The 25,913-nt window shown below is 39.3% G+C and overlaps 1 protein-coding gene across 6 annotated transcripts in view; it reads right to left on the bottom strand.

The window, feature by feature from the left end:
- CREB5 (cAMP responsive element binding protein 5) overlaps window positions 1-25,913 on the bottom strand; it is a 260,643-nt gene that overhangs the window by 175,839 nt on the left and 58,891 nt on the right. The window lies entirely within an intron of this gene.

The following is a 25,913-nucleotide window of genomic DNA, read 5'->3' on the forward strand; positions in this document are numbered from 1 at the left end:
TGATGTATACTTTGGTTGGAAATGACCTATGTGGTGAATGCATGGCACCTTGACTTACTGCATGGCTTGTTTATTGTGTACTAGGTCTGCTTAGACTGACAAGCAAATCAAGTTTTATAGTCCCAAAGTAACAAACAGCACATGGTCTGTCACAAAACAGCCTTTTCTATTAGCCTCCATATATTTTGTAGAGCAATAATATCCCAGAGGCTTAGAATAATAGCAATGTATTTGCACATATATAACCTCAGCTTCAGGTAAGGTGGAGCCCTTAAAAAGTTCTTAAAAAAACCCAAACAAGTAGTTCACAGATAACTTGTATCCACAGAGTGAGAAAGCCACAGGCAGACAGGGTACTGAGGAAGGAACCTTGGAATAAAACTTCTCTCCTATTATCCCTACACACACAATAGACATTGCTGCTAAACCACAGGGTTTGATTTGGCTCACATTCAAAAACAAACAAAACTCTCAAGCCAGAGATAACCCACAGTGTATACATATGAAAAAATATGGTAACCTTGAGAGCATTATTTTTCCTATCAGGCAGCAACATGTGGACTGTTAGCAGTAAGAGGAAAACACTTTTCCTTGTTACTTCATGCTAGGCTGAGGAAAAGGGAGAAAAAAACTACCTTTACACATACACTCTGACACAAAGTCTCATGCAAAGCATCTTCCTGACCACTGCAATACTTGGGATTTAAAGCTAAATTTCATTCAGAATTCCAATTTCTCAGCCAATTTTTCTAGAAAACACATGAAACAATGCAAGACAATGATAGATAAAGCTGGTGAGAAAGGAAACTCAGAGCTCTGCTGAAATGCGGAAGATGAGAGAGGCTGACAACATCTTGAATCCCAGCATTATTAATAAAAGAAAGATTGTGTTCTGAATCAAAATGAGAATTAACTATTTAGATGTCATTCCTCATGGAAAAGGAACCAACAATTAGGGTACCCACATTAAAGGCCTTAGCTGTCATTCCCCCTATCTCCCAATTCTTATATATTTCAGGTGATTTCCCAAGCTGCTGTGGGCATAAGGATCTCTCTGATTTTTGCTTTTTGGTTTGCTGCTTTTTTTGTTTGTTTGTTTGTTTTTATTATAGGAGTTGTTCCAGTCTTCATAAACATATAAAGAGACAGAGGTGCTTCCTGCAGACACATGGTTGGACAACTCACCGACTCTGAAGAAGACCCAACTCTGAGTTCCTGTTGCACTAAATAATTTACACAGTATGAATCAGATCAAGCAGCAGAACAGCCAATATTCACTTAGTATCATGGACTGCAAGAGGAAGCCATATCAAGGAATTGAATGGTAATTTTTCATAGTCCAGTAGTATGTCATGATCATCAAGCAAAAAGAGATAATAATCTTAGATATATGGAATATTTTCCAAACTAAGTTCTCCCTCACCTACCACATTCCTATAAAAAGTTCACTTATTCTATGGATTAGCATTCTCTGATGAAAACCTACTCTGCTAAAAACAAAACAAAACAAAAAAATATATATACATATATATAGTCAAATCTAGTTCAGGATTCTAAACCACAATGAATTTTTTAAATATTACAAGATTTTGCAGAACAAGGTCACATATTCTGTTGATCTGCAAGAAAGTCTTTCAGAACTATCACTTCCTAAAACTTCCCCTTTACACTGAATGCACGTGTTTCAATTAAAACCTCTCAATACGTGATACTGACTTCTTTCAAAATTCACCCTCATTTAATTTCTCCTTTACACTGCCTCCACAGTTTCTGAATCCTTCCAAATATTTCTGGTTTGCCTCTTTGCTTTCAGTTCTATGTTTATTAGAGAAAACATTAAATTACAAGAGAGGTATACAGATTTCCAAGAGCTACAGAACACTGATCTGCTACATGGGATGATCTTCAAAGGAAACATGGATAATGTCATGAGTCCACGAGGCCTGAGAAGGGACAGAATGTAAATTCGTCATGAGATTTAGACAAGTGGTACCCCAGAGCACTTGCCCACAATTTTACTGAATTTTGTTGTAACACAGCAGGGCAGAATTTAAGATTCAATATCAGATTCCTCTGCTTCTAGATTCAGTATTGCCATTTCCTTCTCTTTCATTTCTGCTCTGGTGGGGGGATTGGACTAAATGATCTTTCAAGGTCCCTTCCAATCCCTAACATTCTGTGATTGATTCTCCTATAATTCAAGACCTCCCTATGGTACAAATGGTATGAGTTACGATGGGTATGAAAAATTTTGTTTGTACATAAGACATAATAATTGCTAGCTTACATTCATAAAATTGTAACGCTGTTACGAAATTTTAACCGTTTCCAGTAAACTGCATCTTTCCAGAAAGCAGGCTGAACATGTGATGCGTGGAAAGCAAAAACAGAATGAAAACCTGTCAGTGCATCCAGATGTCCATTCTCCTCAGTAATGCAAGAGCTGTTGTTGAGCAGGAACTATAGCTTTATACTACACTGCCAAGAGAAAGCCTAAGATTTCCCAAGAAAATGTCAAACTCAGCATGACTCTCACATTCATAAGAAAAGGATTTGGCAATCTCAGGATAATTTACATCAGTGAGATGCTTGTGAATTTACAGAGAAGTTCAAGCAAGTTCATACTTAAATGACAATGCCTATGCTTTGAAAGATGGCAGGAAAATAGATCTGACACTAAGCCTATCTGATCTAGTCCTATGCATCATGACATGCAGAATTACTCTATAACACCAGCACATCAAGACTATGCTCGTTGCATGTCTGATGCAGACAGTCTTCATAATTCCCAAAATGGCCTTGCTGTGTTGAGCTCTGCCCCTGATTCTGAATGGAACTGGGCAGGATATTAATGAGCTCCTTTAGAATCAACTTTGGGCCTTTACAGAAACAGGACAAATTCAGCAACATTGGCTGAAACTAGGACCTCTGCTTCATAGTCGAATTGTTACTTGGCCAGGCTGCTTCCAGCTCTCTTGCTGGCTGCTTGCTCTCTCACCAGGGATCCATGAAGAACATCTCATTTTGACTCTTCTTTCCATTCCTCTTCAGCTCTTAAGCCAATGGTTAAGACTAATTGCTATGTGTGCTGGGACCTCCTAGCACAGCATCTCAGGAAAGGAGTTGACAGGAGTCATGACAGGAACAGAGCTCTCCCTCTGCTTCTACCACTCCCCAAACCTGTCCATACTCTGAGAGAGTATGACACACACATAGAGTATTCTGAGAGATCTTCACAACTCTCCTTCAGCATTAGAAGAGGGCATATAATCTTATTATTCATTTTATTAAACTGAGCCGAAATGTTTACATGGGGAACAGGACACGCACATGCCAGGAGTTTTAGAGACATGAAAGACATCCCCTGTCCTTAAGATTAATTTAATCCATCTTAATTAAGATCCAATAAATTAAGAGAAATTTATTTCCTCTGGGACTAAGTTTCATCTTCACCAAAGTTCCCAGTCGTTCCCACTGAAGCAAAAAACACTGAAGAACTTTTATAGAAATGCTCCCTCACCCCTGTGTTCATACTGTACTCTGCAGCAGTATTTAACATTCAAATAAATATAAGAAAAAACAAGCCATATCCACAAACTGCTTTTAAATCAACGTGCTCATTCTCAACCTTTCCAGCTGCAAGAGGAAAGGGAATAGATCATCATCAGCTTGACTTCTCCCCAGTTACACTGTATTCCCCTTTTTAGCTTCAGACTTTCAAGAAAACATTTGAGCATTTTTCTCCCACATGCAACCATTTAATTTCAGATAGGCAACACGCTTCTTTTTTTTCTAAAAGCTAAAAACTTCTTGAAGTCATGCTTCCATGTTCTGGTGGAGAGGATTACACATCACTCCACAAGAACACACACCCTGTTGGCAAGCACAGCAGAGCAATGACAGCTCCGCAGACACGGGCGAAATACACCCCACGGCTCCAGGCAGTCACCATTTCCACTAAACCATGGTTCTTCCAAAGAAACACCCATCCATGTCACACGGCACCACCTGTATCACACATCCCCACCTACTGAAGGCAAAGCATGAAGAAGGTGGACCCATCCTTTACAACCCATTATTATATTCTGAGTTTCAGACCAAATTTGTTTGTGGTTTTAAGCTATCAGAGCTAGTTTCTGAACCAAAGCCAGCTTATATTTTCCTACTACCCTTTTTGAGCTGTGAGGTTAAATGAAAACTGCAAATCTAAGTTTTATATAAACTGAAGACTCATTCAGGACTGTTCTGAGTGAGTTTTTAGATCAACAGAGCTGTCACCTATAACCAATTGTACGTAAATATATTTTGCAGAGTATTATATAAATTCTAAAGTCAGAAGGTAGTTGACATGAAAAGAGGAGATAAAAATCCAACCCATCCAAACAAAGACAAAGCACTGTTCCGTATCTTTTTTTCCCATTTTCCGAAAAAAATCATTTACCTGTGTTTTCACAAGCAGCAGCTTTAAATGTTTTTCAAATACCTCAAGAGAAAAAGCATCAACATAAAAAAGAAATAGAAATCAAATACACAGCAATATTTTAGAATTTCTACAGCCTGGCCTCTCAGTTAATTTTAGCAAGGAGAAATTGAATTAGTTTTAACAAGGATAAATATTCTAATTTGTCCCACTTTAAGGCATTTTACAGTTTATGGGGAAAGAAAACAGGTATTTTTAACCTAGTCTTCTAGAAGGCTCTACAAACACACAGTGCTCAGTGCAACCGAAGTACACATTTAAATGGCAGCTACCTTTGCACTTTTTAAGATGTGTACCATAGTATCTTGCCTCATTATGGAGATCATAACTCAACAATATGAATTAATATAACACACGCATGATTGGAAGCCACCAGTGACACATTCCTCCATTGCACGTGCTGCCCACACAAGCCAAAAAACCTCAAAACCACAGCTTAAAAACTTGGAAGACACTGTTGCAATTAAAAATATAGACTAAATGTGGCAAATAATAAAGGCTTCAAAATTATTTTAATCATATACAATCTCCATCAAAATTACTAAGCCTCTCCCGACAAAAGAGTAAGATCATCTCAAATCCAAAGTTAGTAAATCCCCTGAGAAACAGCACCATCCCATTTATTTTCTCATTATTCAGATCAATGTGTAACAAAAACACCCTCACACCTGCCCATCCCAACTCTTTCATCTCTTACTGCTGTGCAGCATCTAAACTGCCGTAAGCACAAAACTAAGCTGCTGCCCACACAATGCCAGCAATGTAGCAGAGGAACTAGAGAAGAAAATTGATAAAAAATGAATCAGAATACTAATGCAATTGAAGGATCACAGGCAAAAGTGTCTCTTACAAAGATTTAAATTAGAAAAAAATAAAGGAAAAAGGAAAATGGGAAAAGGGAAAAAAAGGAAAATGGGAAAGGAAAAGGAAATTAGGAATGGGAAAAGGAAAAGGACAAATAAGAAAGGAAAAAAGGAAAAGAGAAAAGAAAAAAGAAAAAACATAAAAGAAAAAAAGAAAAGAAAATAAAAGAAAAAAGAAAAAAAAGAAAAAAGAAAAAGGAAAAAAAGAAAAAAGAAAAAAAGAAAAAAGAAAAAAGAAAAAAGAAAAAAGGAAAAAGAAAAAAGAAAAGGAGAAAAAGGAAAAAAGAAAAAAAAAAGTCCATTATATAAGAGATGCAAGAGCATAAACTTGGTGGAGACTGAAATTAAATACTTTTTCTTTTCTTTTAAACTATAGCATCTATATAGCTTGAACTAGAAGATGCACTAAGGCAAGAAAAAGAGCCCAAAAAAACTGCTGGAAAATGCTGTGTAGTAACATGAAGCACAGGGACAAAGCACTTGGAAGATCTTATTGCGGACTGCTAAAATCCATTTAACTCCCTTACTTAGCGAGAGGTATGAAGTCACTGAACGAGGCTGACACATGAAAATGCAGAACTGATGCCAAAAGATCTATGCCTCAAAACATTTCAAAGAAAGGCAAATGCTCACTTAACAGCTACCTGATAAAAATGGCACATAAAAACCTCAGCAGGCCTGATATATCCCAGAATGCAGAAGGACCCTTTCCAGCCTCCAGGTCCTGTCCAACATCTCCCTCTGAAATGGACACATCCAGCTGTCCACACGATGCTGGAGACTCCAGGGCCAGGAGCAATATGACTCTATCTGATTTCTTGAACCCCAGGCACCACCACCACTCAGTCAAATGTTATCAACCTGATCTCCTTAGGGGTAAAAATGTAAAAGAAAATGAAACTTCTTACTCAAAAAATGACAAGTAATGATAGGCAGATGGGGGAAGAAGGGAAACATTGCTCTAAACAAAATCATAGAGCTTTGAATCTGTACTTATCAGTCTCGGCCACTGATTTCCAATTTTTTGGATCACAGACCTCTGTCAACTCTCTGAATTTCTCACAGAGCACTCTGCTCTCTTATCATAAATCATGTAATTAAGGCAAGATGGTTCCACAGACCAGCTGCAGATGACTTACCACAGCTTTGCGACCACCAGCAGTTCACAGACCAGAGTTTAACCACCCCTCAAATACTGCTTCAGAGCACCGTGACTAGAATTTCTTCACAATAAAGATAATATTTCTAAAGGCATCTATGGATTTAAGTAGCCCAAGTCCTTTTTCAAAAATGTCTTCAGTCTTTTGGAGCCTTAGGGGACTATTACTGTTAATTAATAGATCAGACTTGTGTATTGGGTCTGGCAGGAGCTTTGCAAAATTTTATCCTAAATATCTATGCTGGAATATGCAGGTTAACTTCCTTTTTGTTTTAAGTTATTCTTCTTAAATGTAGACGTGTTGGCTGCTACTAAAGAGGTGCACACACAAAAAAACAAACCAAACATAAACAAACCCCCAAAACCAACCAACCAAACAACAACAAACAACAAAACACCTCACCACTTTGCAATTTTTTTTTTCCTTTTTATCCTGCTTTTTATCTTGTTTTCTTTCAATAACTGCTATTATGTTATCAGAAAGACTTTCTGAGATACGCTGCAAACAAAACCTCAAGTCTCTCAATCTCCAGCAAAGTAGATGGTGCTGCTAAGAAGCACAGCACAAGACAGAGGACAGGCCTGTGAAGTGCTAAGCCAGGTATAAGCCATCTCAAGGTTGCAGCAGTCACCACCATGACTCAAAGTCCAAAGGGCCCGTGTAAGCACTACTAATCCTCTTAAGGATGCTGCCTGAAGGGTGAGAGCCCTGCACAAAATCTCCACAACAGATCTCATGCTGGGGGCCACCCTCGGATGTGCCTTTCCACTTGGTCTCTGCCCTTTGGGTACCAGCAGCACATTCAGCTCCTCTGGTCTCTTCCTTGCACCTTCTGGAGTAAAGGCACATGAACTTCTTCCAGGAGCACATTAAGCCTCTCTGCCTGTCCTCCACTTTGGCTGCTGGTTTAACGAAATGCTCTGACTCCTCTGATATTCAGAACAAAATGCAGGAGGTTCAGAATTTTTGGTCTTTTATCTTAATTTTTGTGACATGATCTAATTACAGACATTCAGTGGTGCCCTCTAATTACCAGTAGAAATGAATACTGAAAGATGACCCTTGTCTTCCACAATTCCCTCCCCTATTCCCCCACTACCCTCCTCGTGCCCTTTTCAGCACGTCTGTTCAGACTATACTTTTGACATAAGAAGCCTTCTTTACATACACAGTAAGTAACACATGGTGCATACCAGATGTACCCACGATAAACCATTTACTAGAGGAAAGGAAAAAAAGTGATATAAAGGAAATGCAATGAATATATTTTAAAGGAGAAGGAAATTTTGGAAGACTGGTCTCACCAGAGTTTGAAAGGAAATAGCTTCTCTATGGGAAAAGATGACATCAGATTGCATGCTTATGTCTTGAAGTTTCCTACAGATATCTCCCATTTTCCTCAGGCATGCTTGTTTCATACACAATTACTTGCCCAAGATAGCCATTTAAGCAACATAGCACAAAGAGTTGCTTCTGTTCAAATAAAAGTCAGTAACACTACGTGTGCACAGCCCAGCTCGGGTCACCCAGGGTGTTTTGCACTGCAAACACCACACTACATCCCACTAATTGGGAGGCTGCAAAAGAGGGGAAACACAACTGGCTGCCCGGCTCTACCCAGTTCTGTCATACTTTATGCAAAAGCCATAAACTGACTATTTCATTTCTTCCAAGTTGCCTATTGTGACATTTATAAACAGGAACCTGGCAGCATGTCAATGGTGCAAACTGATTTCCTTTTCTAAATACAATTTTATAAAGCAAATAAACAAGGTTATGCCTGCTAATGAAACATTATATGCCATGCTGGAGCTAGTTTTTCTCAAATGTATTCTCTAGAGCAGATGGAACACCAATAAACACAAAACAACAAACCCTTTTATAAAAAGTATGTTTATAAGAAAGTACATTCTCCATAGAACTTTGTCTAAGGAAAAACTGGCTTACATCTATAATGTTATCTTGGGGACCCAATTATGGTCCCATTAGATTGCTGTAAACAAGGGAGCTTGCCATGAATTTCAAATGGAGAAGCGCTAGTAAGAAACTTGAAAGGAAGAAAAGAGATTTGCCAGTATACTTACTAGGTGTAATTCCTAGAGGTCTCAGTGGAAATCAAGGCCTTATTGTGCTCAAATCTGTATAGACACATTGATGGACTACACTTGCCCACAAGCCTTAGAGTCCAGAGACAAAGCAAGGAAAGAGGATGGAAGAAAGAAAGAAAGAAAGTGATTTGTGTGGCCAAAAATCAGGACTCAATAGAAGTGGTCTTTTTTCTAAGTCCAGTGTCTTATCTACTATTTTTGCACTGTTTCTCTGCATCTGATACTCACATATGAATTCAGAAAGTCAGGAAACTTTAAAAAAATTAAATGAAAAACCATTTCATAAGCTCTACTCTGAGTTTTTTCCAGCACTATCATTTCATTTTTGTAAATCAGACAGAATACACATACAAAGTGGGTACTCAAAGAACCTTCTCAAAGTAGGTGCATGTCAACTTTTGCAGGACAAGCAATTAGACATCCAAAAGCAGCTGCCAGATCTGGAGGCCAGTCAGAGAGTAGTTGAAAACCTGGCTTTCCTTTCTTTATTGTAAGAAGTTTTGTTTTTATCCATCATGAAAAAGAAAGCTGGGGGCGGGGAGGGCAGCAGTCCTCCAGGAATTGCTTTAAACAAGCCTTTGATACTGCTAACTGAAGGCACTAGGCTTTTCAGCATTATGCAAACCATTTATAATCTGTTAATAGCAAATTCACAGAGACAGCGCTTTGGCATTTAAATGTGTTATATTTTATTTAAAGCTTCTTTGAAATTCTCATCATTGATATCACTGGCATAAGTTGGCATCATGCATGAGTTACAGCAATGGCTGCTTGACTGCGTTCAATGACCAGAACAATTTTTAGACAGAGCAGTTGGTAAAGGGGAGCAAGGATGGTAACAACAAAACATCCAGTCATTTTCCATTCAGGCAGTTTCAAGCAGAAAACCAGCAGGCTTAACTTTTCTGCTGAGAAGTCAAGTGGAAATGCTGCTACCCTGGAAATAAAATGCATCTCCTAAATATTCTTTTAACCCCAACCCACCGTGGCAACGATGTAAGGCCAAGGTTGGCTAGTACTACATGAGGATTGAAACAAACTGCTGGGAAAGGTCCAAGAGTCAAGGCCAAGGGTGGTCTCAAAAAGGACCCAGACAGACCATTTGCTCCATGCAAGGGATCAGAGGTCTAACTGATGGGATGGGTTGACGAGAGAACTGGTAGGAAAATAGTTTTGATCACTGAAAATCATACAAGGAACGCTAAATGGTCGAGCTGGGATCAAGTAAATTCACCAGACCTCCTGGGAAGTAATGACAAAGGCAAGCATGCAGTTTTGCAACATCCATGATTTTTTCTCTCAATTTTGCATTGATGTTTTGGGAGAGGAGATCCAGTTTAGTCTAGATCTTGGACTGAAATAACTTAGAGAATCATGTTCATCATTTGGAAGCACTCAGACAAAATAAATAATCTCTGTAGCCATAAAAGTTTAAAATATTAGGGTTTAGAAAGGCAATCAGCCTGTCTACATAGAAGGCAAAAAAGTTAAATATATCTCTAGATAAGAAAAGTTCACTTCCAGGGAGTACAGCAAGGGCTACAGACAAACAGCTATTACAGTAAAGTGTTCTCTGAATCCTCCAAGATGTTTCTGACATTCTGCAGTCTGGTTAAGGAGAAATAATCTGCCTTTGTCCATCTCTGCCTTGGTTTCAGCAGTTACCTTCTGCAGTGGCAGAGAGGCAGGATAAAACACTAACAAGACTAGGAGAACAAACGTGCATGGAAGAGAAACCAATAGTGGTCCTCCTGCAAAAAAGAGTTGACCATCCATTGATGAAGGCATGTGACTTCGGTCTTAAAGCCCAGCTTGCTGGTGATTGCTGAAAGAAGAGCTACTGTTAAGAGGAAATAAACCACGTAAGTAAGCTGGTGTGGAGTTGGGACATAGAGCTTCCCAGGACTAGGACAGCAGAAAAGATCAGAAATATAACTCCTTGGACTCCGAAGGTGTTCTGCAGGTCAGGTACACTGGGAACTGCATAGCTGTCCTTTTCCTCACTCTGTAACAGATTTACTGCATGACTTTGTGCACATGACTTCATATTCTTCTGCTTTACACCTAAAATAGGACAAGTGCTTTCAACAAATGCAAAGTGCTTGGAAGTGACAAGTGACCTTTTAGAGACAACACAGTATACCTAGGAAGGTGATATAATATAACAGTGACAGAGCAGAAGGGGTTTTTTTAGTAAAAGGACAGCTCCACAGGACTTAAGGGTAGTATGCATTTGACTTTCAGCTTCACAGAAATTACAAGAGATCACAACCAAGATGCTTTAACTAATACAGAAAAGAGTTACATGATGAACACCACTAGAAGAACAGCAGGACAAAAGAACAGTTCTTTGGTGACTAGAAACAGGAGAACATAGAAGGACATGTAAATTAGTAAAAGCAAAGAATGAGCATGTGTTCAAGTCCAGAGAGAATTGCAGGGTCTATTCTTCAGAGAAGGGGAGATCATAATCTCTAGAAAATTGGACACAATTAAAGCATTCCTGACTGTACATCCAAATCTGGGCACTAAAAATCACAAGCCATTTTAGAAGTCGGGCTAAGAATCTTACTGCAGTTATATTGCAGTGGTAGTGGAAGGGGTGAATTCACAACTGTAAAAGCAGAACAGGTTTGGCTCAGCTTCTTTCCTGAGTAGAGTAAATGGAGAGAACAACAAACAAGCTGCACTATATTTGATAATGTTACCAGACAATCATCCAGATGCACACGCTTCCAGTTACACTAATTAAATGTGGTGTGGAGCCATCCTGGGGAAATTACATACTGTTCCTTCAGAGTACCACACACTTCTGAAATGCCATGGCAAGACCTTACTCCACCTGAGGAGCCACAATGTGCATTTCCATAAGTAATAAACAATTGGTCTTCCTGTAGTGGGGTGATCCAGCCAGATAGACAACTTCATACAGGGAGGCCAAACATAATTCAGGCAGTGAAAAGCAGAAGTTTCAGCTGAGCCACGAAAGAAATAGGGCAGGAATGCATCCTTGAGGAGCAACCTAGTTGTTACTCTCACTGAGGGCCTTTCTCCACACAGCAGCTTTTGTCTACAAAGTGGATGTCAGTGGGATGTTTACAACAAAGCCGCTTGATACGTGAAAGTTGGGGGACAGAGGAGAGGGCCAGGAATCCTGGCCTGGCACGAGTAGCACCACAACCCTGTTCTGCAAAGCGGCAGGCTAATAGGGTATCTGCAATAAGAAGAGCACATTACCTTTGAACACAGTAACAACACTGCTCGTTTTAAACCCACTTAACTTACAATTAGGTTGGAAGTTATTGCTACATGAGACTCAAAAAACACCTGCTGTGGAGTCCAGCAATTTCTGTCTGGTTTTAATTCATCATCAGAATACCACGGAAAGGACTGTGCTTTGGAAATCCATTTGATCACACTGTCTAAATACAAGGAAATATGTTTTCCAGTAAGACAGCACTCTGGAGGTGATTCTGTGCACGGTTTAGCCTGTTTGACAATTCTCTGGGAAACTTACAGTGGCAACTTCTGGTCACAGACAGTATTTTAAAGACTTCAGCTGAAGATAGATGCTAAATAGAATAACCTTCAGCATTCCTGGTGATTAGTATGTGGGAAAAGGCATTGTGACCACCATGTGATATTGTGAAAGCCATTTCCCAAATATCTCATAACTGAATGCTTGAACTCATTTCAAATACTTGGCATAAATTGTCAGATTTGAGATCATAGCCTAAAAAGCCAGTGTCATTTGTAAGTCAGTGCAAGGTCTCCTTCAAAACATGGGGCACCATCTCACGTTTCTGGCAGACAGCTGTGAAAGGGTTTGCAAAGCTGAATCCAGTCACTCTGGATTGCTAGAGCTGGCCCAGAATTTTGCCCAGAGTTTCACACTTTCAAAAGATCCAAACAAGAAAGTTGATAAGTTTGTCTGGATTCACTCATTGTGTCCCATGTAGTAAGACCAGAAATTTTAATCCACTCAACAAGATTTATCAGGTATTGGCAGGGAAGCATATGTAAGTTTATCATTCAGAGAAAAGCTATTCAACAGAGAAAGAAAAAAAAGAGATGTAAACTCCAGGAGGTTCAAAGCAAAAGAAAAAAAAAATGAATAAAGATTCATGTGATAGTAGAGAATATTCTTTGTTGTTCTTTTAGATTATTTGCTTTAAGGCAGAAATATGATAGTCTGAATTTTAGTAAGATAAAGAGTCTGTGATGTAGGGAGTCCAAAATGATTATTCTTCCTTCAAAAAGAACAGACAACATACTACCCTACAATACTTAGTCTGTCTCTTCTTACAGTAAACATTGCTAATGCTCCTGGAGAGGGGCTGACCTTGCCAGCCAATTACATTATGCTAATTTGTCTGTTACTATAACTCCTACAGAGGCATTCACAGCTCAAAGCAGGACAGAGATTTATATTGTCTCTTCCAAGCTCCAGACTACGGACGTTAATCTCCCCCTCTCCTTCCAGTTACAACTCTACATGGCAATATCTACACACAGCACCACTGCACATTCAAAGTGACAGTTATTGCCAGCTTTATTCAACTTAGAAGGCAAGCCATGGTCCTACTTTACCCTTTTAATAACCATCACTCTATCTAAGCAAGCATATGCTTGGTAACAGCTGTTTTCCTATGAAAACATATGGTTTCTCATATGCTTTTGAAAACACCACAGGAATGTATTCCCTTGCTAGACACTAGTGCCATGACACTATATCAAGCAACAAAAATCGTCTAAATGAACGGCGTTACGTTTTCTATGTTATACTCAGGTATTACAAAAATATGTATTGTTTTAAAGCAACAAAAAATCATCCAGCTGAAAAGATTCATTGCAAAATAAGGCTCATGATTTAGGAGTTATGTGCACTACATGGGATCAAAACTTTGGTCCTCTACAGACATGTAGCACATAGCAGGCTTCATGCAAGCAGTTGACAGTTCATGTTGTATGATGAAAAAAAAAAACCTGTGGCTCTAAGAACTGCTGGAAAGATCAGAAGATTCCCTAATGTCTTTCAGTTGAGATATGATAAGCAGAAATCAAAAACAATTGAGCCACTGCAGTTTATAATAAACTACTGTCCATCAAGTAAACCACAGTAATGACGTTTACATGCTTGTCTCCCTCCATAATATTTAGGGCAAGCTAAGAGTATTTGCATAGCTAGTCACATGTCAGAGGAGATAAAAAGAAGCTACCTTGTTGGGCTACTTTAATTCAGATGTGTTTGGTCTAGGGCCAGGCTAAACTGAAGGCTAATACTTTAGTAAATATAAGTTCCATTTGTGGTTTTGAAACTGATTTCAACATTAACTGACATAGAAACTGACCTAAAAACGCAGAAAGTTTTCAAAGTGTTAACAAGACAGTTAGGGAAATTACAGGTCAGCAGGAAAACAGGAAAAATCCAAAAATGTGGCTTACAAGAAGGTCTTACAGACATTTCCCATTGGCTCTAAAAATAATTCCACTGGGATGTTTGTAGAAAAGAAAGACAGAAAAAAAAAAAAACCTCAATCCAGTTTATGATCTAGGATCAACATAATCGATAAAACCACACAAACTTTACTGCAAGAGCTTCTGAACATACTGGTGTCTCTGGGTGGTATTACAATACTTATACAATTTCAAAATTTTTACACCTATGTCTTTATGGCAGTTAAATACAGGGTCACACTAAAAAAAAAACAAAGCCTGTCACATTGAAATGTTAGTGTTTTATTACCTATTAACAGTGAGAGGGCACACACAGAAGTGCGCACAAATCCATTTCACTGACTTTACAGTTTCCAGCAGCCCACATTGCACTACAGCCTGCAGTTAATGCCCCAAGCAACAGTCTGACTTTTAAGAAGGTTCTCAAGCACATGGTACATAGAGGTCAGGAAAACTGATGAACAGCAAGAACTGGTGAAACTTCTGTGACAGCTCAAGGTATGGCCCTCAGGTGTCTGATCAGCCCTTTTCCATAGTTTATGATTCCCTGTGTGTGGTCTGTGACAGGTAACACTTGCCTGGTGGGCACATATGTTGCCATGAGGATCCGGCATTTTGCAGCATGCTGGCAGGTGTGCAGTAAACCCAACCTGACCTTCTTTCTAAAAGCAAGCAGCAACCATAGACTTAATAACATGCCATGGCTTATGAGACATAAGAAAACAAGTTGATCCTTGTGCAACTGTTCCTACCAGTGAGGATCTAATGCACCAAGGACGAACCTAAACAGCCCTCGGAGGAGATTAATACTGGATGTTTCACTTGGAACATAGAGACTGTGTCTGAAAGTGATAAAAGCCAAGGGACGGAATGGAAAGATACCCTCACCTGACAAAAAGACTCTTTGCAATTAGCAAATAGATGTATAACCTTATTAGCCTGGTTAGACACCACGAGGAAGCTATGAAAACAACCTTCAATACCAAATTCTTAACAGAACCCAGTGCTCTCAATTCCAGAAGGTAACTGAGTACACCTTTTACCTAAGGTGGCTCTTTCAAGCTCAGATGAATAGCAAGTTCAAAAAGCAAAGAGTATGTGTCATGGAGGCAAAAAGTTCATATGTGACACTGGTCAGATCTGCAAAGATTCAGCATAAGAACACAATGAAATCAGATTTGCTTCTTTTTCTGTATAGGGAGAGGAAAGTAGAAAGGAAAAAAAAAAAAAAAAAGAATAAAATATGGTACAGCCCGCCATTCCCAGGTTTCATGTCCTGCCAAAAACAACAGTATTCTTATTTGACTTCAATTTTTTATCCATAACTCCAGTTCTTCCCTAGAAAATAAAAGGAGGAATAAAAGCTTGATTTACAAATATGTGTTTGGTCTTCCCAAATGTATCAAACAGCTTTGTGTGATAACAGGTATTTTCATATGGCACAGCAGTGTAAGAAGACTTAAATGTCCATACAACAAAATGAAATCATCTGCTTAAGATATCATTCAGCACATAGCATATTAAAAATTAATTAAAAACATTTATAGAGTTATATTGTTCACCTACATTTATCTTTAGAATCAGAACATTGGCTCTTCCATGAAGCCAGTTAATTTGCTGGTAATGATCAACACTTGATATATTTCTGAAGTCTCCAAAATTTAATTTTCTACTCATTTTCTAGCTGATGAACAAAAGGAAACTATATAATTAACTTAGCTTATACTCCTATCATGAACAGCCTATACAAGACTATTTCTGTACTATATATGTGATAAAGTCTCAAATATTACCTTGCTCTGCATACAGAAAAAAAAAATTACACTGCAGACTCCCCAAAACTTCAGGAAGAATGGCCTCATTCTAGAAGTGACCTAAGATTATCTAATTTTATATACATATATCCTCTGTATTAAACAACATTTTCAAAATGTATAGTAAAAGGAGAGCACAGCATGAAAGTATTTTGAGGATGAAGCTTTCCAATCAGTTCAGTGGGTTTGCATGAGCAAATCTTCTCCCTTTGTGAAGATTTTAAATTTCCTCATTGCAAGTATAGCTTCTGGTTATCTCTTTATTAACTATTACTGGCAGAAGCTTATCTGCTTGACAGGAGAGAGAAGGAGCATTTAAAATTACCAGAGCACCACATTGCTTTACATCCCAAAAGGGGTGAGGGTGTTTAGCTGGCACAGCTCATGGAAGTCAGAGTGACACGGATCTGATCCAGACAGTATTTGTACAGACAGCACGTGAGGTTCCTTAGTTGCTCAGCTCTTTCATACTGTATTAGTAACCTTTGAAAACATCAACTCCAGAAAAAGCACAGATTTTTTTATTTTCTTGGAAAACATGCTGTGGTATTAGGTTAGTAATTTAATCTTGTTGGCAATGTAACAGTTATGGTATAATCCCTCACGTTATAAAAGTAATTGCCATAATCATAACCTACATTCAATTATTTCTTCTGCTACAGTGCAGCTGCAGTGGTTTCCCACTCCCAACCTGCCGTCCGATGGCTGAGGAGACGAGAAGGGACAGAAAGCAGAGCTCACAGAACACGACTACAGCCCATCCCTCTCCCCTGCCTAATAGCAAGTGACTCCTCATGCCAGTTAATAAAGAGCTCCTTGTCCCTCCATTATGCAGTGTAATCTTTAAAAGATTACATTCTCATTTGGGAATGAGCCAAGAGCCAGTGGGAAATTCTCTAGTAAATTGGATAGGGAGACAACAATATGAAGGGCAGCTGGATGGGAGCACATTTTTTTCAGGGCATTCCTATTCCTGGGGCCCTCTGGTATTGTTAGAAGTCCCGCAGTCTCAGCTCTTTTCACTGCTCTGTTGTCAAGATAATGCTATTGAAGAAGAAGGGGACACAGATTAGCTGGTTTGAGGATGGAATGTGAGGAAACAAATATTGAAAAGTAGTAAGAAAAGAAGGGGAAAGCCCAATTATACTTTCAAATCTTACTACCTGGCATAAAAAGAAAGGAAGAGCACTTTGCTTTAAAACACTGTATTAAGTGTATCAACTACAATAATAAAATATGTTTTTTTCCTTCCCCAACTGCCAGCAAGATGGCAATTTGAGCATTCTGTCACTAGCAGCATATGAAGAAGTATTTTGAAAGGAACATTTCCCTCACTGACTCTTTCCCCATGCCTACACCTTCCAACAGATGCATTTGCTTTATGGAACCTACTTTCCATCCCACCCTACCTGGGATCCAGGATGGAGAAAATCAAAACAACACAGGGCAGGCAGTCCTGTCCCATTTATCCCTGCACAAGGAAGGATGCAAGTGAATGAGAAAGGCAACTGGATTTTTGCTGTGGCTTTTTTATTTTTCCTTTTTTTATTATTTTTTGGTGGGGGAGGCTTAGCGTTTGTTTGTCTGTTTTGAGGTGACGGGGTTTTTTAGGTTTTGTACATATATAAAAATAAACACTTTTATTGTTCTTTAAAAGTATTTTCTCAAGAAGTAACACGTTTATGTATCCAGAAAACTGGATAGGTGCCACATGTTTATTTGGTCAATAATGGCATACATATACTATCATCTTAGTACCACATTTTGTTAGTAAATACTGAAATCTCATTTTAAAATATAAAAGAAAAATAAGTAATTTTTTTAAGTTTTTCTCTAAGTAGCAGATCTTTTTTATTCCTACAGAAAAAAAAAAGTTTTTAATCATAACATGAAATTCCAATCATTATTCTTGCTCATATAACATAATTAAGTTATTTATTGGGAGGAAGTAGAAAAATAGTTGTCACAGCAGGGCATCAGAAAGATTTTTTTTTTTTTTTTACCCTTCAATTACTGTTCAACCAGCTACCACTTTCTTCACCTGCAGGATTCAAGTAACAATAGTTACCTATGGTCCACAGGAGGCAGTATTTAAAATACATTAAAATAGAGGATTGTTTGCAATTTATAATCCTAGTGTTGAGAAGTCCTGATTCAGCAAACTATCTCTATTCAGCAAACCCCTACACACATGCTTGAAGTTAACCACATGTTTAAGAGCGATTGAAGTACATGGACTTTGGCCCCATTTCAGAAAATCAGTTATATACGCATTTAACTGGCTGAGATGGATGAAGCAAAGAGAATTGTACCTGAAAAATATTCCAGCCAAACAATAATCCACAAAATAAGAACTTATGTCCAGAGGTGTAATACACTTAATAGCTTTCCTGAAACATATACATCGACATTTATACTTGCATGAGTTTACTGCATAGGAACAGAAAAATAGCATAAATTGGAGAGAACTATGGTAACAACTTCTCATTAGAGAAACAGGTCTTACATAGATGTATATACCCCAAGGGATATACACATAGATCTCAGACATAAGACAGGAGCGTGATGAAAGAAAGAATATTTTATAAAGATCAGTGAAAGCAAAAACAATAGCATCTAGGCTGGATCTCCCTTCTTTTCTTTAAGGGGAAAAGTATTGGGAAAACCCAACATCAACTGAGTACCTCCATCTCCGTGCCAGGGAAGGTCACCAAACAGACCATCCTGAGTGCCGTCACGCAGCCCATACAAGACAACCAAGCGATCAGGCCCAGTCAGCACAAGCTTATGAAAGGCAGGTCCAGCTTGACCAGCGGGATCTCTTTCTATGACAAGGTGACCCACTTAGTGGATGAGGGAAAGGCTGTGGATGGTGTGTACCTAGACTACAGTAAAGCCTTTGACACTGTTTCTCACAGCATTCTCCTGAAGAAGCTGGCAGCTCATGGCCTGGATGCATGTACTCTGTGATGGATAAAGAACTGGCTGGAGGGCTGGGCCCAAATTGTTGTGGTGAACAGAGGCAAATCCAGTTGGCAGCTGGTCATGAGTGCTCCTTCCCAAGGGTTCAGTATTGGGGCCAGTTCTGTTTAATATCTTTATCAATGACCTGGATGAGGGGATCGAGTGTACCCTTAATAAGTTTGCAGATGACACCAAGTTGGGTGGGAGTGTTGATCTGCTGGAGGGTAGGAAGGCCATTCAGAGGGACCTGGACTGGCTGGGTTGATGGGATGAGGCCAATTGTATGAGGTTCAACAAGGCCAAGTGTTCGGTCCTGCACTTGGCTCACGACAACCCCAGGCAACTCTACAGGCTCGGGGAAGAGTGGCTGGAAAGCTGCCTGGTGGAGAAGGACCTAGAGATTTTGGTCAACAGCCACCTGGATATGAGCCAGCAGTGTGCCCAGGTGGCCAAAAAGGCCAACAGTATCCTGGCTTGTATCAGCAATAGTGTGATCAGCAGGACTAGGGAAGTGATTGTTCTGTATTTAGCATTGATGAGGCCTCACCTTGAATCAGTTTTGGGCCCCTCACTACAAGAAAGACACTGATGTGCTACAGCGAATTCAGAGATGGGCAATTAAGTTGGTGAAGGGTCTGGAGCCCAAGTCTGATGAGGAGCAGCTGAGGGAAATGGAGCTGTTCAACCAGGAGAAAAAGAGCCTCAGAGGAGACCTTATTGCTGTCTACAACTACCTGAAACGAGGCTGTAGCATGGAGGGTGTTGGTCTCTTCTCCCAAGTAGCAATGGATATGATGAGAGGAAATGGCCTCAAGTTGTGCCAGGGAAGGTTTAGATTGGATATTAGGAAAAATTTTTTCATGGGAAGAGTTGTGAAGCACTGAAGCAGGCTGCCCAGGAAAGTGGTTGAGTCACCAAAACTGGTCGTGTTTAAAAGACGGATAGATCAGGTTGTTAGGGACATGGTTTAATCCCAGAGTTAGGTTTTGGTTGGACTCAATGGTCTTGAGGGTCTCTTCCAACCAAAATGATTCCATGATTCCATCTCTTCTCTTGTACAGCTGCTTCCTTCAACATCTCAACTCAAGATTAAGTACAGAAACTTACTCAGTTTCCTGGGGTTGGGGAATAGGGATGTTGGGAAGAAAAGGAAGTTATACTTTTCACACTCCTCTATCTCAACTTATCTAATTCTGCTAACAAGTATATCACAGGAATGTTTTAATATCCCACTTCTCAGAATGCAAAGAACTGTCTTTTTCATGTTTGCCTCATGTGAGTGCTGTTCACTTTTTCTTTCTTCCTTTCTTCCTTTCTTTCTCTTCTACAGCCTCATGGTAGCCCCCCTCAGCTTTCTTTGTGTCTGAGTAATACTGCTTTTCCTCTTCTTCTGTATGAATTTTCCTTTCCATTTTTCCTCACCAAGTCTGACCTGGGATTGGAATAAGTCCTTTATATAAGTAAAAATAAAGGGTACTTTTCTTCCTTTCATTCCCTTCTCCCTTTAATCAACCCTTATTTTCCCATCTTCCTCCTTTCTCTACCCCCTGTCCCACATAGCTTTAGGACGTCAGGGAGGACTCTTCCAACACAAAGGAGGAAAGACTGGCAATACACCTCATTTTTCTTTCTCCTTTGATAGGAAAAGAAAAGGTAGGACTGGAGTAAAAATAAGCTGCCAGACAGAAGACCAGACAACCTACAGATGGAGCAGCTTCTACCTTTGCTGCCAGGTGCCATTTCTCAGTGATAGTGATGAAGCCAAAAGCCATCTCCCTTTTCTGTGCCTCCTTTGCATTTCCCTGTGTCTTGATAAGTCCACAAAGAGGGAGAAAACACCATCCTGCCACCTCAGGTGAGGAAGGAAGAAGAGCAAGTAACTTTTCATGTAGGAGGGGAAGCCACACTGTCCACACAGACACACACATATACTTAATAGCTGTTGAGAAGAAGCTGAAACCTACTCAGCTAACAATGGTAGGGTACTTTCAGCTTATTGAAAGGTTCCATGGCATGGAAGTCAAACACCTCCATCATCACACAAATTACACGCACAGGCTACACAGTTTGGTGTTTAGTGTTGTACCTTGATGGTTTTTTACTACAGTTCCTTCTGCACATGTCTTTTATTTAGGAAGGGTATTTCTAACCTGTAATAAATACTAGAATGAGCTACAATTAATGAAAAGGAGGGAAAAAAAAATCAGTGAGACAAAAACAAATTTCCAAATAAAATCTAGAAAATCTAGCACAAAATCAGAAGGAACAGTAGTCATTTTAGTCATTTTCTAAAATTCCAAAGAAGAAAAAAACAAAAACAAAAACCCACAACTTCTCCAGGCTCACAACAATTTTCCTATCCCCATTAAACACATTTTTCCATCAAGAAGATTTCTCTTAATAATAGTATGCCACAAATGATCATTAGGCAGGAAAAACGGGTCAGGGCAGGGATAACAAAGATGAAAAGAAAACTGCTGAGAGTTCACCTCTGCTGTTTATTTTGAAGCACACTTAAGATTCAAGTCGGACTATTCTAATTGTATTCAAAGATTTAGTTCTCTAAAGAACATAAACAAAACTAGTAAGGGCTGTCAGCCAGAATAAAGCTTTCCTCATAATCACAGAGAAAGGTCAGTTTTTGTTTGTTCTTTTATATGATAATCTCAACTCCTCTGTGCTGAGTTTATTTTCTCCGTTTTTAAAAATCAAAAAGTTTCTTAAGACTAATGGCCTCTTTCTGCAGGGGCAGCTTTTTTAGCATGCTCACATATTTTTCAGGTTTTTTTAGGCTGTGCTTTCCTTATCAAGTATTTTGAAGCTTTTACACCTAATCTATGCTAGCATGCTCTGGTTAGCAGCTTGTATCCACTGAAAGGCAAGGCAATAATCCATCTAGGTTTAGGGCATTTTCATAGAACTGATGCAGAGCTGTGTCAATTTTAATGTCATGCTATGGAGAGTGCATGCGGCTCTCTCCACTTTAGAGGATTAAAAGTGACCTCTCTTACCAAAATCAATAAGGGCAGCTTGCTGTGACTAATAGGTTGTAGAAATTCAAAAGAGACAGTTTGTAACACTGAGTTCATTCTCCCCACCCAGCCCCAGACTGGCTGTCAGAGCTGCACTTTGACATGTACGTTCAGATGGTGAACCCATGTCCGGTCTTTCACAGGGACCAGTCTGAGCCACACACAGTTTATTCGCATTTCAAGGGAAAAAGAAAGCTGGTATTTATTTGATAAAAGTGGGCTTGACAGCTTCTGTAGAAAAGCATGTGAGAAAGAAACTAGAATAAGAAAAAAAATTAAATGTACTTTTTTTTTTTTTCACTCCCCAGTATGGTTTTTAAAAGGCCCTATTTTTACATGTTATCAGGACATCAACAAATACCCAGATATTTCACATCATTTCAAGGCTAGAGTTGTTTTGCTTTCTAGTCTCTGTGCAAAGGCTCTTCTCCCTTCAGATCTTTGCCTAGTTGCAATAGGCTAAAATTTTAAATTCCGTTAAAGTGAGTTGAACCACCCCAGAGATGTATAAGGCTACACATGCAACTTCAGCATCCATTAACTGCTATGGCACGTGCTCAGTTGTTCTGATTTCTTTCTTTTCTCCACTATTCCTTTTGTTACCCCAAAGTACTTCAGATTTAACAGTCAAGTTTGGGGGCTTTTAGAAACACAGTAATTTCATACAGTACTGGAAACAGGTCATACTACAAAGTGCACCCAACTGGCACAAAGTGAGATTTAAGTTTTTCAGTTTCATGTTTTGTAAGACTAAAGAAATCCAGCAATTCAGATCACATCTCCTACCTTATGGTGAAAATACCTCTACTCTCTTGGATGTCTCCAGTTTCCAATTTATTTTGCTAGAGGTACAAATTAAAAATCCTTACCCACAGTTCATAGCTCGTGGACATTTTCTCCACATAACAATCACCATCATTGTCTTTATGCCAAAAACACAAGACTTGCAGTGCGGGAGCAAAGGGAAAAAAGGCTGAAGTGGTGGGAGGAACCCAACTGTAAAGGTTTAGGAGTCCCTACAGAGGTTTATAAATAGATGACTGCATGTGCAAAACGTGAAAGAAACCCAGTCAGCATAAGAGCTGTTGCTGTTTTGAAATCTTCTAACTACATCCATTTAAGCAGTAGACGGAATTATAAACAAACAATAAATCAAGAAATTATTAGCATTTGAATTTTGGCAAGACAAAAAAAATCTGTAGGGGTATAATCAGCAAATAATAGGAAAGATCTGCAAGTAGACCCACCAATTAATGATAAATAGGACTTGGCACGGAATGGCTTCACCAATGTGGATCTCATTAGATGGCCATGGAACCTGTTCCCACAGCAGCCCTCTCTGAATGAGGGAAAGGTGAGGTAACCAAAATGTCAGCGTACCCACCCCTTGCAGCTCTCGGGCTCTGGGATTATAACCACCTGGGCCAAAATGACAACCTTATGCTGTGGGAAGGCCATGTCGTGGTTCTCCAGTCTTTAACCCACAGGTTTCCTCGGCCCTGCTTCTGGACCTTTGCTCCGCAATTCCATCTTGACGAAGGTGACTGAAAACATGCAGCTTCACTTGCCTCCTCTGTTCACCTTGCTTTATTAATGATACCTCTTAAAGAGGGAAGTGCCTCCAAGCAAGAGATATCACTTAAATAGATAAATAGTTCACACACCAGGCAGGGGAAAGGAAGAGGGGGAAGAGACCCTGCCTTATTAGACTAGAAACAGACACACCACATTATTATAATACAAAGAATCAGCATATGGTTCTAATAGGCTTTCTTAAAATGATTTATCAGCTGTGATTAAGCCCTCGACCAGCATGTCTATCTTCATAAATAAAGTAAAAGTGCACCTTGCTCTGAAATGTATCAGCAGTATCTTATTACCTACCCAACCATATAGGCTGCAGTCCACTCTGGGGAGCAAAGAGCTTGTGTTTAATAGCAGAGCGTATGCTCTAAAGAGACTGCCAAGATTTAGGGACTTTACCTAAGAGATAGACTTATAAAAATGCCACTACAGGAAAGGTTTATCCCTTCATCATGTGCAATACGGCCCATGCTGCTGAAATCTGAACTGGTAACAAGAAAGCTGGGCCATTAAAAACATTCATAGGAAGAGCAAGGCAAAACGCACAACTATGTGATGTTGTTGTGGAAGAAATGTCAGAATGAAATCAGGCAGGCCTCCTTTTTTTGGGGATAGCCAAAATATACAAAACACAACAAAAACCCAAACATTACAAGAGGGTGACTCAACTTCTTTGGGAACAGAGACAATAAGAAGCAGAAGGAAAGTGAACTGTCCTGACTGAGCTCTGCAGGGTGATTCATCAGCTGGAATTCAGAAGAACATGGAAGGATTATGGTTAGGGAGGTTTAGCTCAATCAAAAACGTATGCCCTCAAGAATTGCCTTTCCACATGATATAGGCACTTACTGCTGGAAAAACATTCAGGTCTTCTCTCAGACTGTGAGAATCTAAATCCCTAAAACCATTCAAACACAGTCCATTGCTACAGAAGAAGATAAGACAGACCTGCTTGCCAGCAGATGTTGTAAAGGCACCAATGAGCCTAAGTTGAAGCCCATTCCTCAGAATATTTTTGCAGGGTCATGTTATGAACTCTGTTGTTATGTTCTTTTTCACACCGTTTTCTACAAAGTGTCCCTTTGGTACCACAGTTCAGTGTGGTAGTTAAGTGCCCAGACACAGCTATATGCTCAAAACAGGACGCACCAAAGTAAGGGGACTAAAGTGCCAACTGCAGAATTGCCATCTAAAATATGACATATTGCCCCATATCTGCCACGAAAGCACTACAAGTCAAGAAAAGCAGTTAAAATACAGCAAGCCTACCCATCTGGAGAGAGGAGGAGAGCATTCTTCCTGTCTTTAGCAACACTGAACAACAGCTGATAAATCTTTAACGCACATGGTTTGTGGGATGCCCTGTGCTGAGCCTGAGGAGATATGGAATCAATCCGAGGGCCTGCCACAGACTTCCTGTGCAATTTTTAGCACATCACTTGGGCCCAGATCCTTTATGGTAGCTCACTGATTCACTCCTGCTTTATTTCAGTGAGAGCAAGGCAACAAAATGCCTTTGAAGATGTCTACCAATCTTCTGGGGCCACAATGCTAAATAAAGATACTTAGGAACCAAAAGAGACAGAAAGCCACTTGCTTGGCAGAACAGTGGAGAGGACCCAGCTCCCCTGCAACTCTCACTCCACATCTGTGATTCCTTCAATATCTTGGTGTCTCACTGTAACAGAGCTTTGGAAAATGACATCTTCTGGAATCTGTTTTTCCTTGGAAAACAAGAGACAAAGAATCTCCCTTCTCCATAAGAATGCTGCAAAAGTTAATAATTAAGAAACTGAGAGTTTTATAAACCAACAGTGATTGCATAAAGCAAATTAATAACCTGATACAATTACTGCATACGAAAAAGCAAAATAACTCATTGGAAAAAGTCTGATAGAGAGTTAAATGTATCTTTACAGTACGCAGAAGAAATGCTATACTGTGCAGATGCTCACATCTTCACACATACAAATGTCATATTTAGAGTGTAGGAACTATTATACCAAAATCTTTGAATATGGGGTGATATTTTGGACTTTGAACTTAAGAGTTTTGAGCTATCACCTTGACACCAGCTTAACTGATTGAAAAAGTAACAGCTTGAAGTTATTATTATACAATACCTACAACAACAGTACCCTGGCCTTTAAGCACTACATTAACATAAATCATTCCTCGTCTTATTTTCCATCTGCTATAACATAAACACCATATAGGATACTCCACCTCTGACAGTAAGAATTCAGAGGGACCTTTGGCTTGAAAACAAGAATTACCATTCCGACATCACGTTTAGACAAATGCAGGTATGTGTATTTATGACTGAATAATTTAAGAAAAATAATTAAAATAGTAAGCATTTAAACATAGGTCTTTGCTTTCTTCGCTGTACAGACTGTCAGTCAATGACAATCAAAAGCTCTCCATGAACAGGCTTATGAGTTTGTTTGT

The sequence above is a fragment of the Streptopelia decaocto genome (genome assembly GCF_964273445.1).
Source record: "Streptopelia decaocto genome assembly, chromosome: 2".
NCBI classification, from domain to species: Eukaryota; Metazoa; Chordata; class Aves; order Columbiformes; family Columbidae; genus Streptopelia; species Streptopelia decaocto.